This window comes from Vulpes vulpes, chromosome 7, assembly GCF_048418805.1.
Source record: "Vulpes vulpes isolate BD-2025 chromosome 7, VulVul3, whole genome shotgun sequence".
In the NCBI taxonomy this organism is placed as follows: domain Eukaryota; kingdom Metazoa; phylum Chordata; class Mammalia; order Carnivora; family Canidae; genus Vulpes; species Vulpes vulpes.
Genome location: NC_132786.1, coordinates 23,068,991 through 23,084,396, shown reverse-complemented (window position 1 = coordinate 23,084,396; position 15,406 = coordinate 23,068,991). Strand labels below are relative to the sequence as shown.

Below are 15,406 nucleotides of genomic sequence, written 5' to 3'. Positions count from 1 at the left end.
TCCCCGTCTTGCCAACTCACAATTTCAGGAGACTTGCCCGCACATCCCTCTCGTCTACAGACCACTGAGGGCTGCTGGATGAAGCTGGATTTAATTTCAGGTGGCCTATCACATCTGTGTCCCTCGGTGGCTTCTCACCTGTTCCTGCTCAGGTGCTCCTGTGGCCCAGGGTACTCAGTCATCTCTGAGCATCTCCTGGCCCCTCCACCGTCACAACGCTGCCCCTCTACTGCTCCTCTCCCACCCAGTGCTTCCCGCTCTGGGCTGCCAGGACTCCTGGTCCTGTCCCCCTGCAGCGCCCTGCTCCCGTTGTCCTACCTGCTTTCATTCCCCTCCATCGACATACCACATTCTACCTTGCTGCTCATTTTCACTCTACTATTACATTTGGTCAGATTTTTCATTAAAAAAATAGGGACAGGGTGCTAAATTATAACTGGGGTTCAAAGTATCACACTGCTGATTTGATGACAAGCTCTCCCCTGAGTTTGTCAGCTGGAGATTCTAAGCAGAAAAGCACGGACAAGGGGAGACTGTGTCAGAAAGGAGGATGGACAGAATAAAACATCCCTCCTGAGAGAGAGGGGAGGCTGCTAGGGTTATTTCCACTGAGCCCTTAACCCCTCTTCTGAAAGTGGCAGCACTCAGCGTGAGAAGCTCTTAGGTACCTGCAACAGTCTCGTGCATTCCAACAAAGGGGAAAGCAAAATGTCCCAGCTGCTCCACAGGCCGCTCCACAACATCGCTCTCACCCCCATCCCTGGCAAGCCCCGCTTGCACTCCTTGCCTGGGGAGGGGGGCAGGATCCAGTCTGTGCCGCTTCTCCGTCCATGTCACCCGCGCCTCGGATCGGAGGCACGAGTCAGCTCCAGGGAACTGCCTCTAGACCTGGCACTCCTCCATGGGGCTGCACGGAGGCCAGGACCAGTAGTGGCTGTCACCTCCCGTCCCTACTCCACTTCAAAGTACAAGAAGTGAGAAGCTTTGGAAAGAGGCTCCTGACTTTTCTGTAGTGACTAAAAACCACAGTTTTCTGCACGATTTGGTATGTGAAGGCCCGAAGCTTCCTGCCAGCTTTCTTACCAGGCTCCCACCGCACGGGGCTTATGAGAACTGGAGGATACTCTGTTTTCTTCTGAAATCTGTCACAAGCAATCCATGCAACGAGTGCGTTTTACTGCCCCCAACCCTCCCCTGCCGTTGAAGCCCCAGCAGGCTGGTCACGGGGCTGCTACAACAGGGCTTTTGCAGCCTTCGTGTTCTCTTTCCATTACAGAGTTAATTTCAAGTTTTCCCAAAGATAGGTTTTCTCATTATAGATAAGGCAAAATGTAACTGGAAAAGTAGACCAGCTTCCCTTCCATTATGAGTAGAAGGTCTGCTAAATTTTGATTTTGACTTTGCCATAGGTCGAGATCAGGGGAAGTATTCTCAACCCCCTTCACCCATTTCTAGAAAGAAGCAGTTGCTGAATTACAAGAATGAACTCAAAGAAAAACTGATGTGGTTAGTTTTCAATAAAAATTCCACGCTGCCAGAGAACTAGGTACATTCCTGGGAGATTATTTTAAATATTCATGACTTCTAAAGACATTTTTTGTATTAAACTGAAAATATACTGGGATCATAAATTCCCTTTGGAATTCTAGTATTGTGATTTACATCTCTTCCCAGACCTTCTCTCCTTTTACTAATTATCTACATGCGGTCTAACTGCATATAGACATAAGCACTCAAATGTTAGCAACGTGGAACAAAAGCCCCCTAATCCTTTCTTCATCAGTCATATTTTGCCGGAACTTTAGTCTTCCAGCTGGTCCTCTCTCCGAAAGGCACTGGCTAGGCAGAGGCTGAGAGAGCGAGCGGAAGGCAGTGCCAGCCCTCCCTTCACCTAGCACAGCCCCAAGCACGTGACCAACCCCTCTGGGCCTCCATGTTCTCATCTGTAAAAGGTAGGGATACTGACGGTACCTGTTTCTCATGGGAGAAGATGAAAGAACACATTCAAAATACTTACAACAGTACCTAGCAAATAACAAAAGTTCACAGTGTTTGCCATTAGTGTCATTTGTACATGACACTTTTTGTAGACAGCATTCCATACTGTAAACCTAACACAGAGCTACTGACAAGTGACATGTCTCCTTATACGCTGCAAGACGGATCAGCACAGACCCCCTTCCTGCATTCTCACTCCTGAATCACAGAAGGAGGCCTTCACAGATGAGGCATCCAAACATCTTGCAATTCCACCCCTTGTTGCAAATCCACTCCCACTCCTCTCTCCCTTTCAACTGACAGGTCCGTGAGGGGTGACACCATGGTCTGTTTTATTCACCAATATATTTTCATGCTCTTCACAGGGTGTGATATGCAGATGTTTACAAATATTTAATAAATGAATAAACTGCTTATTTCTAACAGCAAAGAAATCCCAACCCCATATTCCAATATAAATACCCCAAATTCCACAGATGGCTAAGTGCTCTAGAAAGGATGTTAAGGGAGGCTGGAATGGACCATCCTGGACACTGGGCAATAAGGCCTGCAGGTTCTTGGGCTGCGCAGACTCAGAACATAGTGCACCAGAACCAAAGAGAAGCCAACATCAACAGAATCTAGTTACCTGACTTAACTCTAGGATAGAAATCATTTTAACTTGCACTGTCATGATGTAAAATAATTAGAGGGAAAGTGATATGAATATGGACTCTTCTCCACCCTGCAACCATCCCCCTAATTTTAGAGAATAGAAAATGAAGAATGAGGGGCACCTGGGTGCCTCAGTAGTTGAGCGTCTGCCTTCGGCTCAGGCTGTAATCCTGGGATCCTGGGATCAAGTCCCACATCGGACTCCCCCAAAGGAGCCTGCTTCTTCCTCTGCCTCTCTCTCAAATAAATAAATAAATCTTAAAAGAAAGGAGAAAAAAAAAAAAAAGATGAAGAATGAAAATTAGATAGATGATCTGTAGGATACCTTTCCAACACTGCTATTAAGGAGCACAGCCCAGGCCAGTTTTCTTCTGGGCTGTAGACTGAACTTAAGAATTGCACACCTATAAGATGCAGGACACTCAGAAACCAGAGAAGAACCAAAGTAAAATGGGGACACACACACACACACACACACACACACACACACACGCTCATTTTATGCAAATGGTAAAATTTAGCAATAATCGTGCACCACACATATAACACAGCATTTTCACAGGGTCAATCCTAAAAGTAAATTCGATCAAGTTAGAACTATACTCCTTAAGCCAGAAAATGCTCAAGAAAAAGTAAAACACGGTATGAGCAAGTCTGCATAATGGCAAACTTGATCCTACTATCCTAACAGCATGATAAATATAGATTAAATACATAAAATACAAAGTCATTTATAAAATATAAACAGCATAAGCCAAAAAAGTATACAATATAAAAACAAATGTCATTTTTTAGAACTGAGGCAAATCTGGATAGACCTTATCCCAATCTGTGCAAGTTCAAAGATAAGTTAAGAAAAAGTAATTATCTCATTAATGTTGCAGGACTGTGGATGCTCATGAAATGTAAATCCATATTTATGTTGCTTTTTGGCTATAAATAAAAATTAGCCACTTTCCTACTCAATGTGGACACAGACCCCTGATGCTCAGTGCATCTGTGCCCACATCTTCCTGCAACCAGGCTACATTTCTTAGCTGGTCCTGCAAGGCAATGTTGCTGGCCGAGTGACCACAGTTCAGCCAACAGCACATGAGCAGAAGTGATGCTGGCCAATCCCAGACCTGGCCAACTACAAACTCCCAGGAGTGACCCTCACCCTTTCCCCACCAGATAAGTAAGCACAGAGGCCTGTGGGGCCCAGAGGGCAAAATGAGTGAGAAGTACAACTCTGCGGCACTGAGCCACTGAAGGCTCAAGGCTTCTGTCAGTCCCTCTACTCCAGCTGGTCCTCCTGTGCTAGACACTCTGGGGCCATGGCCAGTTCCCCTTTACGTGCAAGTGCCGCATGCCCCAGCTGTTGCCAATGCTGCTCCTCCAAGGCCTGCCTGACCTGGTCCCTTGCCCACTGCCCCGGGGTGGACAACTCTGAGGAAGGGCATATATTCCACAGAGCCCTCACCCCACCCCTACCCCGAGAATCAGGCCAGGGCCAGAGACTTTGACCTGAAACTACATCATAGCCTAGTTCTACCCTCTTCCCATCTTGCATCCCCAGCACCTTTCCCTAATCCTGTGCCCCCAAATACCCAGCTTGGGCTCTGCTCCTGCTGACCCAAAGCTGCAGCCCACCGTACTGCTGCTGCCAGCTAACTCTGCAGGGGGGCTCCTCTGCTATCTCCTTCAATCCTTAGAACGCCCTATGAGATAGGAATTTTCTGCTCACAGAACCTTCTGAGCATTTAAATATCTCACACCCATTACTGGGCTAGAGTGTGGCAGAGCCTGAACTTGCTACCGGGCCAGCTATCTCCATGGCACACACACTCACCCACTGTGCTTGTTATGAGCACTTATTCCATGTTCTGTCTCACTGTTTCATTATCACATATGCACACATAATTCTGTGACAGTATGTGAATACTGCAGTCAAGAATATCAATAAATACTAAATCAAGTCTATGGTCAGACAGCCATGAAAATTCCACGACTGGCCTGAATAGCAAGAGAAATTAGCAGTTCTTATCTGATCAACCTATGAGAAACTGATAAAGGAGGCAGAACCAGAGATGTTATCTATAATTTAAAAGAAAGGGGCTGACTCAAGTTGAGTCAACAAGGAAATTTCTGGCTTTGGTAGTTTGTCCAATAGAATTAAAAATGGAAAAAAAGGGGCTTTGTTGGTGTTAACCTTGAAACCACAGGTTGACACTAGTCAAGTGGAGGGCAGCAAGCAGCAGGTAGGACACCGGCCCAACAACGCTGGCACTGGGGAAGAGTGTTTTACTGGTACCTGCATCAAATTCACCAGAAAGAAGCCCATTTCCAAGATGCCCAATGCCTGCATAAGGGCCAGGGAGTAGGAAGATTAAAGAGTGGGGGGCAGACAACACAAGATATTATTCAGAAAAAGTCAATGGGTGATACACAAAATGAAGTAGAGTAGCAAAGGTTACTTCTCTGGAGATATCAGACCACAGTGGACACAGGGGAGAAACCACCTGGGGAAGACACACACAGGCCCCTTGTTACCTCCATCTGCCTCAGTGGATAACAGACCCTGAGAATTTGAACACTTAATGAATTTTAAAACTTTTAAGCTTTAAGATCCTAAGAGCTTCTTATTGACTATCATCAGTACTGCCTTTTGAAATAGAAATTTACTAACCAGGAGGCACCATGAAGTTCACAGTGCCCGTTTCCTCACTGGTCTCTATTTCATTTTGAACACACACATCACTTTCTTTTTCTGTATTTACATAAATTCAGTTTTAGCTGTTAAGTCTTAGTTATGTGGAAAAGACGGTTAACTGCTTACCCTGTATAAATTCTCACTTCTTCCCAAGTAACACAAGGGCAGCACAAGAAGGCCCTGTGCCCGGGTTCTGCTCACAAGATGCAGATGGCATTGTGGGCTGGAGGCTCTAGGGAGCCTCCTCAGGGCTGCCTCAGCTCGCATGCACCTTTTGTCCCCAACCTTCCTCCTCTTTTGGCCTGGAATTTGGGTAGAAAAGTATATGGGTGCCTGTCTCATCACAGAACTGCTATCCCAAGCCAGATATTTCTTGTTTTTAGGAAAATATAAGACACTTGGTGCAGGTCACTTTTAACTGGGTTTTCTGTCACAAGAAGCCTGATTTACAGCCTGAGCAAAACAAGCACAACTCCGTATCTTTCACAAACATGGTGTCAAGAAAGAAGCAGAACAAACAACTTTTCCTTTAAGGGATGAAGAAAATTCAGGTTTAGAGTTAAAAGTGGATCAGTCCAAGTTACACTGTCCACACATGACTCAGGACACAGACATCCGTTTTTTGGATTCTTGCTTTATGAAGTGTTCTTTCTGCTGTCATACCTTGCTTCTGCTATGACCAATATGTCTTCAAGTAATGCTGAATAAGCCATGGTTCCAGTCTGCCACTAAGCACCGCGGAGTCTCTCCCAACGTGAGCATACGTTTAAGAACTTCTATCATTTCACGGGTATAAAAGATAATAAATTATCAATTCCCTCTACCAAATGCAGAATTATTTTAAGACTGTTAGCGAGCTGTGAATACTCACTTAACAGAACTTTCAGTACTTATTCTTCTGCATTTTGAAAGAAAAGGCTACCTTATTCCTTTTGATTAATTGCTCTATTTTGCTTTTCTTTATAACCCTTTAAGAGTCTAAGGTAAAAACTTATCATTCTTTCTCATATAATTCTTACACAAACTGCACTCTTACTTGTTCTGCATCTCTTGTTAATTACATGATATTATCTGCATTAATCCTACTCAGGAAGAAATGACAACTTCAACCAAAAAAAAAAAAAGAGGATACTGCATAAATTGCTTAGCCCAAAGTTAATCGTATAATGAGGAGAATAAAGAGGCTCTAACAGCTACTGTAGGATTTATCAGCTTCCCTAACAGGGTCACTTGGTATATTTTAATAAGACTAATTAAATACCTTAACAATGTCCCTGAAACTTCATGAATCTTTCAATGAATTACAACCTCCCTTTACAGCATGTTTTCATTTACTAATCTCACTTAAAATGCAAAGAACTATATAAGAGACCAACAGACACTTATGAACGCCTCTCAGTTAATTCTGATTAAATGTGGGTTAAATGCGAAGAATAAAGACCACTAGTGACCCATGACATAATTAAAATTATACCCTTCTATCACAGCATTAATCCTCTTATTTCAGTATTTTCATAGATCTTTTTTCTTTCAGATTATGCCTTAATACCTACATTTATTCCCTAAAAGGTACTTCTGTATTGAGAGATGCTTTCTGAACATTTTGATGAAGCACATACTCTGGTGCTTAGCCCGTGGAGGGTATATAGTGGGGGGCAGACCCCACATGGACTTAAATATTAGGAAGATTATATAATTGGCTCAAGGAGTGAAACCAGAGCATATAGTACACATTATAACATCTTTAACTCAGTACAAAACACTGCTTTTCTTGAACATACTAAACACTATTTATCTTCATAAAATGAAAAGCCCTTGATCCCTGCACCTCACCCCTCCCATTCCCCTCCCCAAACAATCCCAGCCATGCACAGTCTGGCCTTCCCACAGCAAGCCCGTGTATGTGAGCACTCAGTGACAGCTGCAATCTTCAGTACTGTTAGGATGCACTTACTTGCCAGTTTTACTGATGTGCGTGTTAATATTTTGGGAGAAGGAGAGGGACACCAAGACTAAGCGCCCCAGACTGCCCTTGCTGCAACCCCACCTCCAGCACCCAGTCACGTGAACCTGAGCCACTGAATCTTTCCAAGACTCAGTTTCCCCATCTGTAAACAAAAGAAACTGTGACTTTCACATAGCTGTTGATAACAAGCTCTGAACAAACTCTGGGACACAGTGAGCACTCAGTAATTATTTCATTTCACAATGATCTTCAAAAGCACATATATCTCCTCACTCAAAAAGGACGAGATTCAAAGCAGTGCAGCAGCAGCTCTACTCGAGAGCACAGTCTGTTTAAAAATTCTCATCTGTGAATATAACCACTGCATGACCCACAATCCCCATTCCCAGCTATTTATTGACAACCACATTCACACAGAAAATGATGCACACTTTTATTTATAAGAGCCAAAGAAGAAATAATCCAAACATACAAATGGTGAATGGATAAACAGACTATGGTACATCCATATGGTAGAGTAATAACTTACCAACTAAAAGAGGAAAAGTTTGGACCTGTTGTACAGGTCCAACAAATGGATGAAAGGCTCTCGGGAACATTGTGCCAAGGGAAAGAAGCCAGACCCAAACTAAACATGCCAGAGGAGTCCACTCAGGACTTGATCACCACTGCCAAGGGATGGGGTGGGGAGAAGAGTGCCCATAGAAGGGCAGCCCGAGGAAGCCCCCTGGGAGACAGGATTGCTCACAACATTGCAATTGTGTTGATTATACAATTACGCGCCCTTGTATAGTTTCACAGGCTTACACATCACAAGGACTAAACTGTAAAAAGATTTTTTAAGTTTCTAATCTTTTGGGAAAAGTGCTTTCCTGTCCTTTATAATAAAATAGGGCCTCTTTCAAAATTTATCTTAAAAATTCATTTTAATAGAAATATACAGGTCTTCAGAGACTCCAGAGAAAATAAGTATGTAAGATAAAAACTGGTGTGCTTTGCAGGACACATCAGTAAAAACAGTCCATAAAGATTTTCTTGGCATATACAGGAGGTTCTGAGAGTTTGAAAATCTGTATTATCATCAACACTGCATTGGCTGGATTATTACATTAGAGAGGGGCAAACTGCACTCAAGAGTTTTAGTCACTATTTAGGAAAGGATGCATGAAAGGTTTTCATTTCAACATAATAGTTTCACTGAGCCAGAGACTCAACATGACAGTTTAGCACACATTTTTAGAAAGTACCTTTTATAATGTGGCCTACTGGCTCACTTACTGTACAAAAAACCTACTTCATATGATTTCATAAGTACTCCCAGGGCTCAGAGTTATCTGTGTGGATGCCCACCATCCACAGCTGGTAGCTGATCTCTACCCAGCACACACAATGTATGCTGGCAGGACAGCAAGTCAAGTCAACAGGGTGCTGAATCTCATAACCACCATACTTAATAGCTGTTACCATAGTGTTTAGCTGTTCCTGTTACTGCTGCAGATGGGAATTCACTGATATGATTAAATTTGATGGTATGATAATATATGGTAATCATGATTAATCAGAAACCCACTAGCAAATGGAGGATGTTGGGTATTATGTCACCTGCATTTTAAACTGCATTCTCTCCCTGCAAGCCTGACAATGTTTGACAGCTGGAAGGCTCTCATCCCACACTCGCCTGCTACTACTCATAGATCTGATAAGAGAAAATGCCCATCATTCCTTCCCGATCCTAAGTGCTAATAATTACAAGGCATTGCAGCAAGTTGTAAAAACAGAGGTTCAAAAGAAAGACTGGAATAAAGTCTAGATTCACATCTGCAAGAGCTCTAATCAGAAAGAAATGGAATTTGAGGCAGCAGTCTCATCAAACATGATTTGCATGAAATGCCATATAAAACACATCCAGGATGTGTCAATCACCACCACCTGATACCATATACCCGTTGCATGGGAAAAGAATGGACTCAGACCTACCTGTGAGGTACTGTAACTACACAGTACACACAAATGGAAATTTTATTGGTTCAACCTAAATAATAAGGTAATTGCTAAGAAGATTAAACTTCTTAGTAGTCTTTTTAAATGTAATTTTTACTTTTAATTTCAACAAAAATCACTGAAAAATTACTCAGCAGCCAAAGTACTTGGCACTTAACTGGCTACCCTGAAATACCAGCATTTATCCAATACACCAATTCAAAATCAATGACTGAGCACGTTTTAAAGTACCCTACACGTCAAGAATCTTTACAACATGAGTTACTTAGGATTTACCCATATGCTTAAAAACAGCAATTGCACTGACACCTGAAACAAATTAGTTTAACAAAATCTCAAAGCAACACTTTAAAAATATTAACCAACATTTCAGTGTTACTTTAAATGAACAAACTTAAAAAAAAAAAAACCTAACACCTCTTTGAGGATAAATACATAACTGGAAAATACAGCTACAGATAAAGACAAGACTTCAAACTTTACATCAGTGACGAAAACATCAGGGACAGCTTTTGTGGGGAAAAAGGGAAAGCTATCAGACTAACATGTAAAACAAAGAGTATCTGGAAATGAAAACAGAATTCAGACAGACACAAAGACAGCAAGTCACTTGCAGAAAGGTAAAGGAGCCTCCCAAGCCCACTCCCCCACAAAATCAAAACAACAAAGAAAACCACAACTGTTCTGTGAACTACATCCAAAGGTCTCAACAGGAGTGGAAATGCTTCATGAGATCATAAGAGATGGCAGGCCGTAGATGGTGAGACTGGACGGAGCGCACACAGAGGGCACCTGTAACTTCCTGAGCCCATCGGCTCCCATGGGGTTCACTGTTCAGAGAGCAGAGCCATAGTTTACATTTGGCAGAGTAGAATTGCAATATAAAAAGGAGTATGAAAAGAATTCATTCTCTGGTAACACTATCAATTGAAATATATTTATATTTCGAAGAAAGGTTCATAACGCTGATTTGAAAAAATAAAACAGCCTGGGAATTAAAGTTTGTGACCAGAAATGTTTTAAAGTGCAGCACTAAGAGCTGTATCCTTAGCAAAAATGAAATATGTGGATCTAATCCTCAGATGCAAACCTAAATTAGAGAGCACTTCAATGAATTCCAGAAGTGAGGGAGCCAAAAAGGCAGGGGGACTGCCCACCCAGACACAGAGGCTGACAGAGGCACAGAAGCTGCAGCCCAGTGCCAAGAGTTAAAGCAGTATCTTCCAACATCAATTATAAGGATGCTTTTCTTATGATATTCATTACTTTGACATTCAAATATTTGTTTTAAAACCTGTTTATTCAATTCTCTCCATAAAATTTGCCAACAGAAAATAAAAATATTATTTTGCTTACTTTATCACACACAGCATAGAATACCATATTTTGGCCTAAGATTTGAATTTTTAAAAACAATCTTAAGAGGGGCACCTGGGTGGCTCAGAGGTTGAGCGTCTGCTTTCGGCTCAAGTCGTGATCCAGGGTCCTGGGATTGAGTCCCTCATTGGGCTCCCCACAGGGAGCCTGCTTCTCCCTCTGCCTGTCTCTGCCCCTGTGTGTCTCTCATGAATAAATAAAATCTTTAAAAAAAAATCTTAAATAATTCTATGAAAAATAGATTTAGTATTAGATTGCCTAGAGTCCTCTGATTTTTAATTAAAAACTTGGAGGCATTACCACCTAATATTATTAGTTCTAAAATAAGAACTTCTCAAATTTTCATAAAATTGTCAAACAAAATGGACTTTTCAGAATGTAAAGCTGGGGGAAGAACAGGAATACTGTAGCAGTAATACCAACTGGATACAAATTCCTTTGAAATTTGGAAATCGAGTGGTACTTATTCTGATTGCCTTTTTACTCTTCAGTCAGATGAGTAGAGCTGAATTCTTGTACAGTTAAGTGAGTGTGATATAATTCTCCAGAGCAAATTCACATATGGACCATTGAAAACAACAAGCAAAAAACTAAATTATGGACCCTTTCCTCCACAGTACTCATTTATGTAGGATTCATCATGGAGTCTGAATCAGGAGACTTGTAGGCACACAGATGTGAATTACAGAAACCCAGTGAGCAAAGTGAAGTTCCCTGCAATCGTGTCTTTCCCCAACCTAATAAGCTCCTTTACGAAGTCCCCGTTCCTAGGATAGGTGGTGGTCTTGCTGATGGCTTCACAAGCTCACTCATGTTTTAGAAAGACCTGACCCATGTGTGCAGATGAATTTCCGTACAGAGTCCTACTCATCCTGTGCCCCGTAGAGCTGGCCCAGCCCTGGGCTTTGTGCACAGCAAGTGCAGATAAATAGTACCTGAATAAATGACACAGCAAATTAACACAGTGATCTTGCTACAAGATTACAGTGGCCTTCACTGTGCTCAACAGATCAGTGTAAATCACATCTGTCCGTGCGCCGAGAAGTCTACTGATTCCAAGAGGCTCCATGATAATTCTGAAGTCAGGCTTCCTAACGTGAACATTTTATCAGTTGAGGGGCAGGGGTGGCGGGGGTGGGGATCATCTTACAAAGCAAAATTCAGTTTAACAAAAGTAACAGACTGGGCAAACTGCCATCAGTAAGAAATCTCCAAGAGGTTCTGTTGAAATACAGCAATACTGCCCACACTATTTTTAAAATTTTACACTGGTCAAAACTGGCTTTGCTGAAATATGCTGGTCTGTTTTATGGTCTGGGACTAGCATTAGGCAGAAGCACTGGCATGAAAGAGTAACACACATTCACAAAACTGTATTTATACCGACACCAAGTTTAATCTAGCAGAAAAGGGAAAAAAAACAATTTTATTCAAAAAAGATCTGGTATATGTAAAATAACAGGAGGTGGCCCACAGTTGGCCTGCCTTAACAATATTTTATTTTATTTATTCATGAGAGACACAGAGCGAGAGAGAGAGAGGCAGAGACACAGGCAGAGGGAGAAGCAGGCTCCATGCAGGGAGCCCGACATGGGACTTGATCCTAAATCGCCAGGATCACGCCCTGGGCTGCAGGCGGCGCTAAACCGCTGCGCCACCGGGGCTGCCCCCTTAACAATATTTTAATGGACTTTTTAAAACATACTACCTCTTGTATGTTTTTTAAAACATGTATTTTTAAGTCATCTCTACTTGCAGTGTGAGGCTCCAACTCACAACCCTTACATCAAGAGTCACACACTCCACCAACAGCCAGCCAGGCACCCCACCTCTTGTGCATTTTAAAAAAATAGATTCCACATCTAATTACCTGCTCTAAGGAAGATCAATTACAGAAATAGGTAGAGCACTGCACTTTCAAGACCACAGGTACTCTATAACTTCAGCTAAGATCCAGTATTTGGGGCTTACAGAAAGGTACAACACACGTTAACCACCGATAAAGTGAGGTGAAGAGTCTCTCTTCATCTCTGAAGATGTCTATTGCATCACACACATAACTACTGTGTAGCCCAACGATTTCCTGTCACCCCTACATACCACCCATCTCAAAAACAATAACAAAACATCACACCCTGCAGAAAGTTTTCCAAAAGCAGCTCAACAGTATTTATTGTCCCCAGAGCACTGTATAACTTAAAAATAAGTCTAATTTTGGGCAGCCCGGGTGGCTCAGCGGTTTAGTGCTGCCTTCAGCCCAGGGTGTGATCCTGGAGACTTGGGATCGAGTCCCACATGAGGCTCCCTGCATGGAGCCTGCTACTCCCTCTGCCTGTGTCTCTGCCTCTCTCTAACTCATGAATAAATAAATAAAATCTTTAAAAATAAAAAAATAAAAAAGTCCAATTTCATGGCACCTGGCAGGCTCTGTGAGTAGAGTGTGTGACTCCTATCTCAGGGCTCAGGGCTTGTAGGTTCAAGCCCCACATTCTGTGTAGAGATCACATAAACAGAAAATCTTTTTTAAAAAGTAAGTTCAATTTCTCAAAAAAATATTCTTTGATAGGCCCCTGAGTAGCTGAGTGGGTTAAGCATCCGACTCTGGATTTTGGCAGAGGTCATGCAATTAAGCCCTGTGTTGGGCTCTGCACTCAGTGGGGAGTGTGCTTCTCTCTCCCCCACTCTCTTCCTTTGCCCCTCCCCTCACTCATGCTCTCTCTCAAATAAATAAACCTTTATTTAGAAAAGAAATTTCCTCTTATTATCTTCTTATCCTCCAGTACTATGCAGTTTGCCTCTTCTAGGATCAGATACAATTATATTTGCAGAATGGAAAAATAAAAGATGAAAACTGCTAACAATCTAATTTTATATTAATAAACACATTTTTATAAAAATATCAAGTACATACAACATTGGTTTATGTTTTTCTTAAACTACAGTTGGTTTCAGGGCACCTGTGTGGCTTAGTGATTGAGCTCTGCCTTTGGCTCAGGTCGTGATCCCGGGATCCTGAGATCAAGTCCCACATCAGGCACCCCACAGGGAGCCTGCTTCTCCCTCTGCCTGTGTCTCTGCCTCTCTCTCTGTCTCTCATGAATAAATAAAATCTTTAAAAAAAAAAAAAAAACAGCTACAGTTGGTTATCACATTAAGTTTTATCTCTATAATGCAAACAAAACACAAAAACAAGTTCTAATATTGATTATAACATAGTTGCTCACATTTCTGAAAAACAGCAAAAAGTACTTAAAATATTACTGCCTTATAGTTACTAGCAGTTAAACTACCTCACCAGAAGAAATGTATCTGACAATAAAATCACATGTGCTTATCACTGGGTTATGCAATTAATAAATCTTGGTGGGACGCCTGGGTGGCTCAGCAGTTGAGCCTGAGCCTTTGGCTCAGGGCATGATCCCAGAGTGCTGGGATCAAGTCCCACGTCAGGCTCTCTGCATGGAGCCTGCTTCTCCCAATCCCTGTGTCTCTGCGTCTCTCTCTGTCTCTCTCATGAATAAATATTAAATTCTTTTAAAAAAATAAAAATAAAAAAATAAACCTCGGCTATTATGGCAAGTGCTTTGAATAGAGAACTGTACTCAAATACCACCTAATTTTTAAAAAGTATTTTCAGAATTTCGTAAGTTATTTAAAAGAAAAATTAGTTAACATAAGGAATAAAACAATTAAGAATGAGTTTCAGAAACCATTAATTCATAAAGAACTACAAATCAAAGATGTTTATAAAAAAATACTCTGAACTTTAAATCCAATATTGATTTTTTAATATCATCTGACTATACCTAGAGCCTTCATTAAAATCCTTTTGTTAAATATCTTATATAAATATATGATCTACTTAAATGTCAAAGCTAGAGTCAAATATGTTTTTTAGATATTTCCTGAAATCAGATTATTCAGTCCCAACAACAGTCCCAACTGTTACTGTTTCACATACAAATGATACTAAAATTTTATGGTCTGGTCCATTTTTTTCAACACCGTAAAAAGAATAGGTCCTCAATGATTTAATGAAACCAAGAACTAATGACAAATCTAACCCAAACCTCAAAACAAAATTTATTTAAACAGATACAACTACTTAATGGACATTTTTCTTCTAGTTAAATTTTTTTTTAAAGTGTGTTAAAGAAATGGATAAAGCGGGATGCCTCGGTGACTCAGCGGTTGAGCGTCTGCCTTTGGCTCGCGGCATGATCCCGGGATCCTAGGATCAAGTCCCACATTGGACTCCTTGCTGAGAGTCTGCTTCTCCCTCTGCCTGTGTCTCTGCCTCTCTCTATGTGTCTCTCAGGAATAAATAAAATATTTTTTTAAAAAAATGAAAGAAATGGATAATGTTAGGTAAAATACAGCAAAGTGTGGAGGGAGGAGAATGAATGCTTTCTTTTAAAGATATTTTAAAGAGAAAACTTTCATTTTAAGCTATAAAACCAACAGCTCATTAAGATTTTTGAGGTTTGGGGGGAGTTTTCTTTAAACAAAGCAGAGCTCTATTTATTTTTAAGATTTATCTGAGAGAGTGAGCACACATGAGCAAGCTGGGGGGATAGGGGGTCAGAGAGAGAGAGAATCCCAAGGCAGACTCCCCACTGAGCATAGAGCCTTACGTGGGGCTCCATCCCAGGACTCTGAGATCATGAAGAGCAGATGCTTAACCAACTGAGCCATCCAGGGCCCCGAGAGATCATTAT

At 41.6% G+C, this 15,406-nt stretch overlaps 1 protein-coding gene across 7 annotated transcripts in view; it reads right to left on the bottom strand.

Annotated features, from left to right (window-relative positions):
- Nucleotides 1–15,406, bottom strand: part of RBM33 (RNA binding motif protein 33) — a 136,044-nt gene that overhangs the window by 46,529 nt on the left and 74,109 nt on the right. The gene's annotated exons all lie outside the window — the stretch shown is intronic.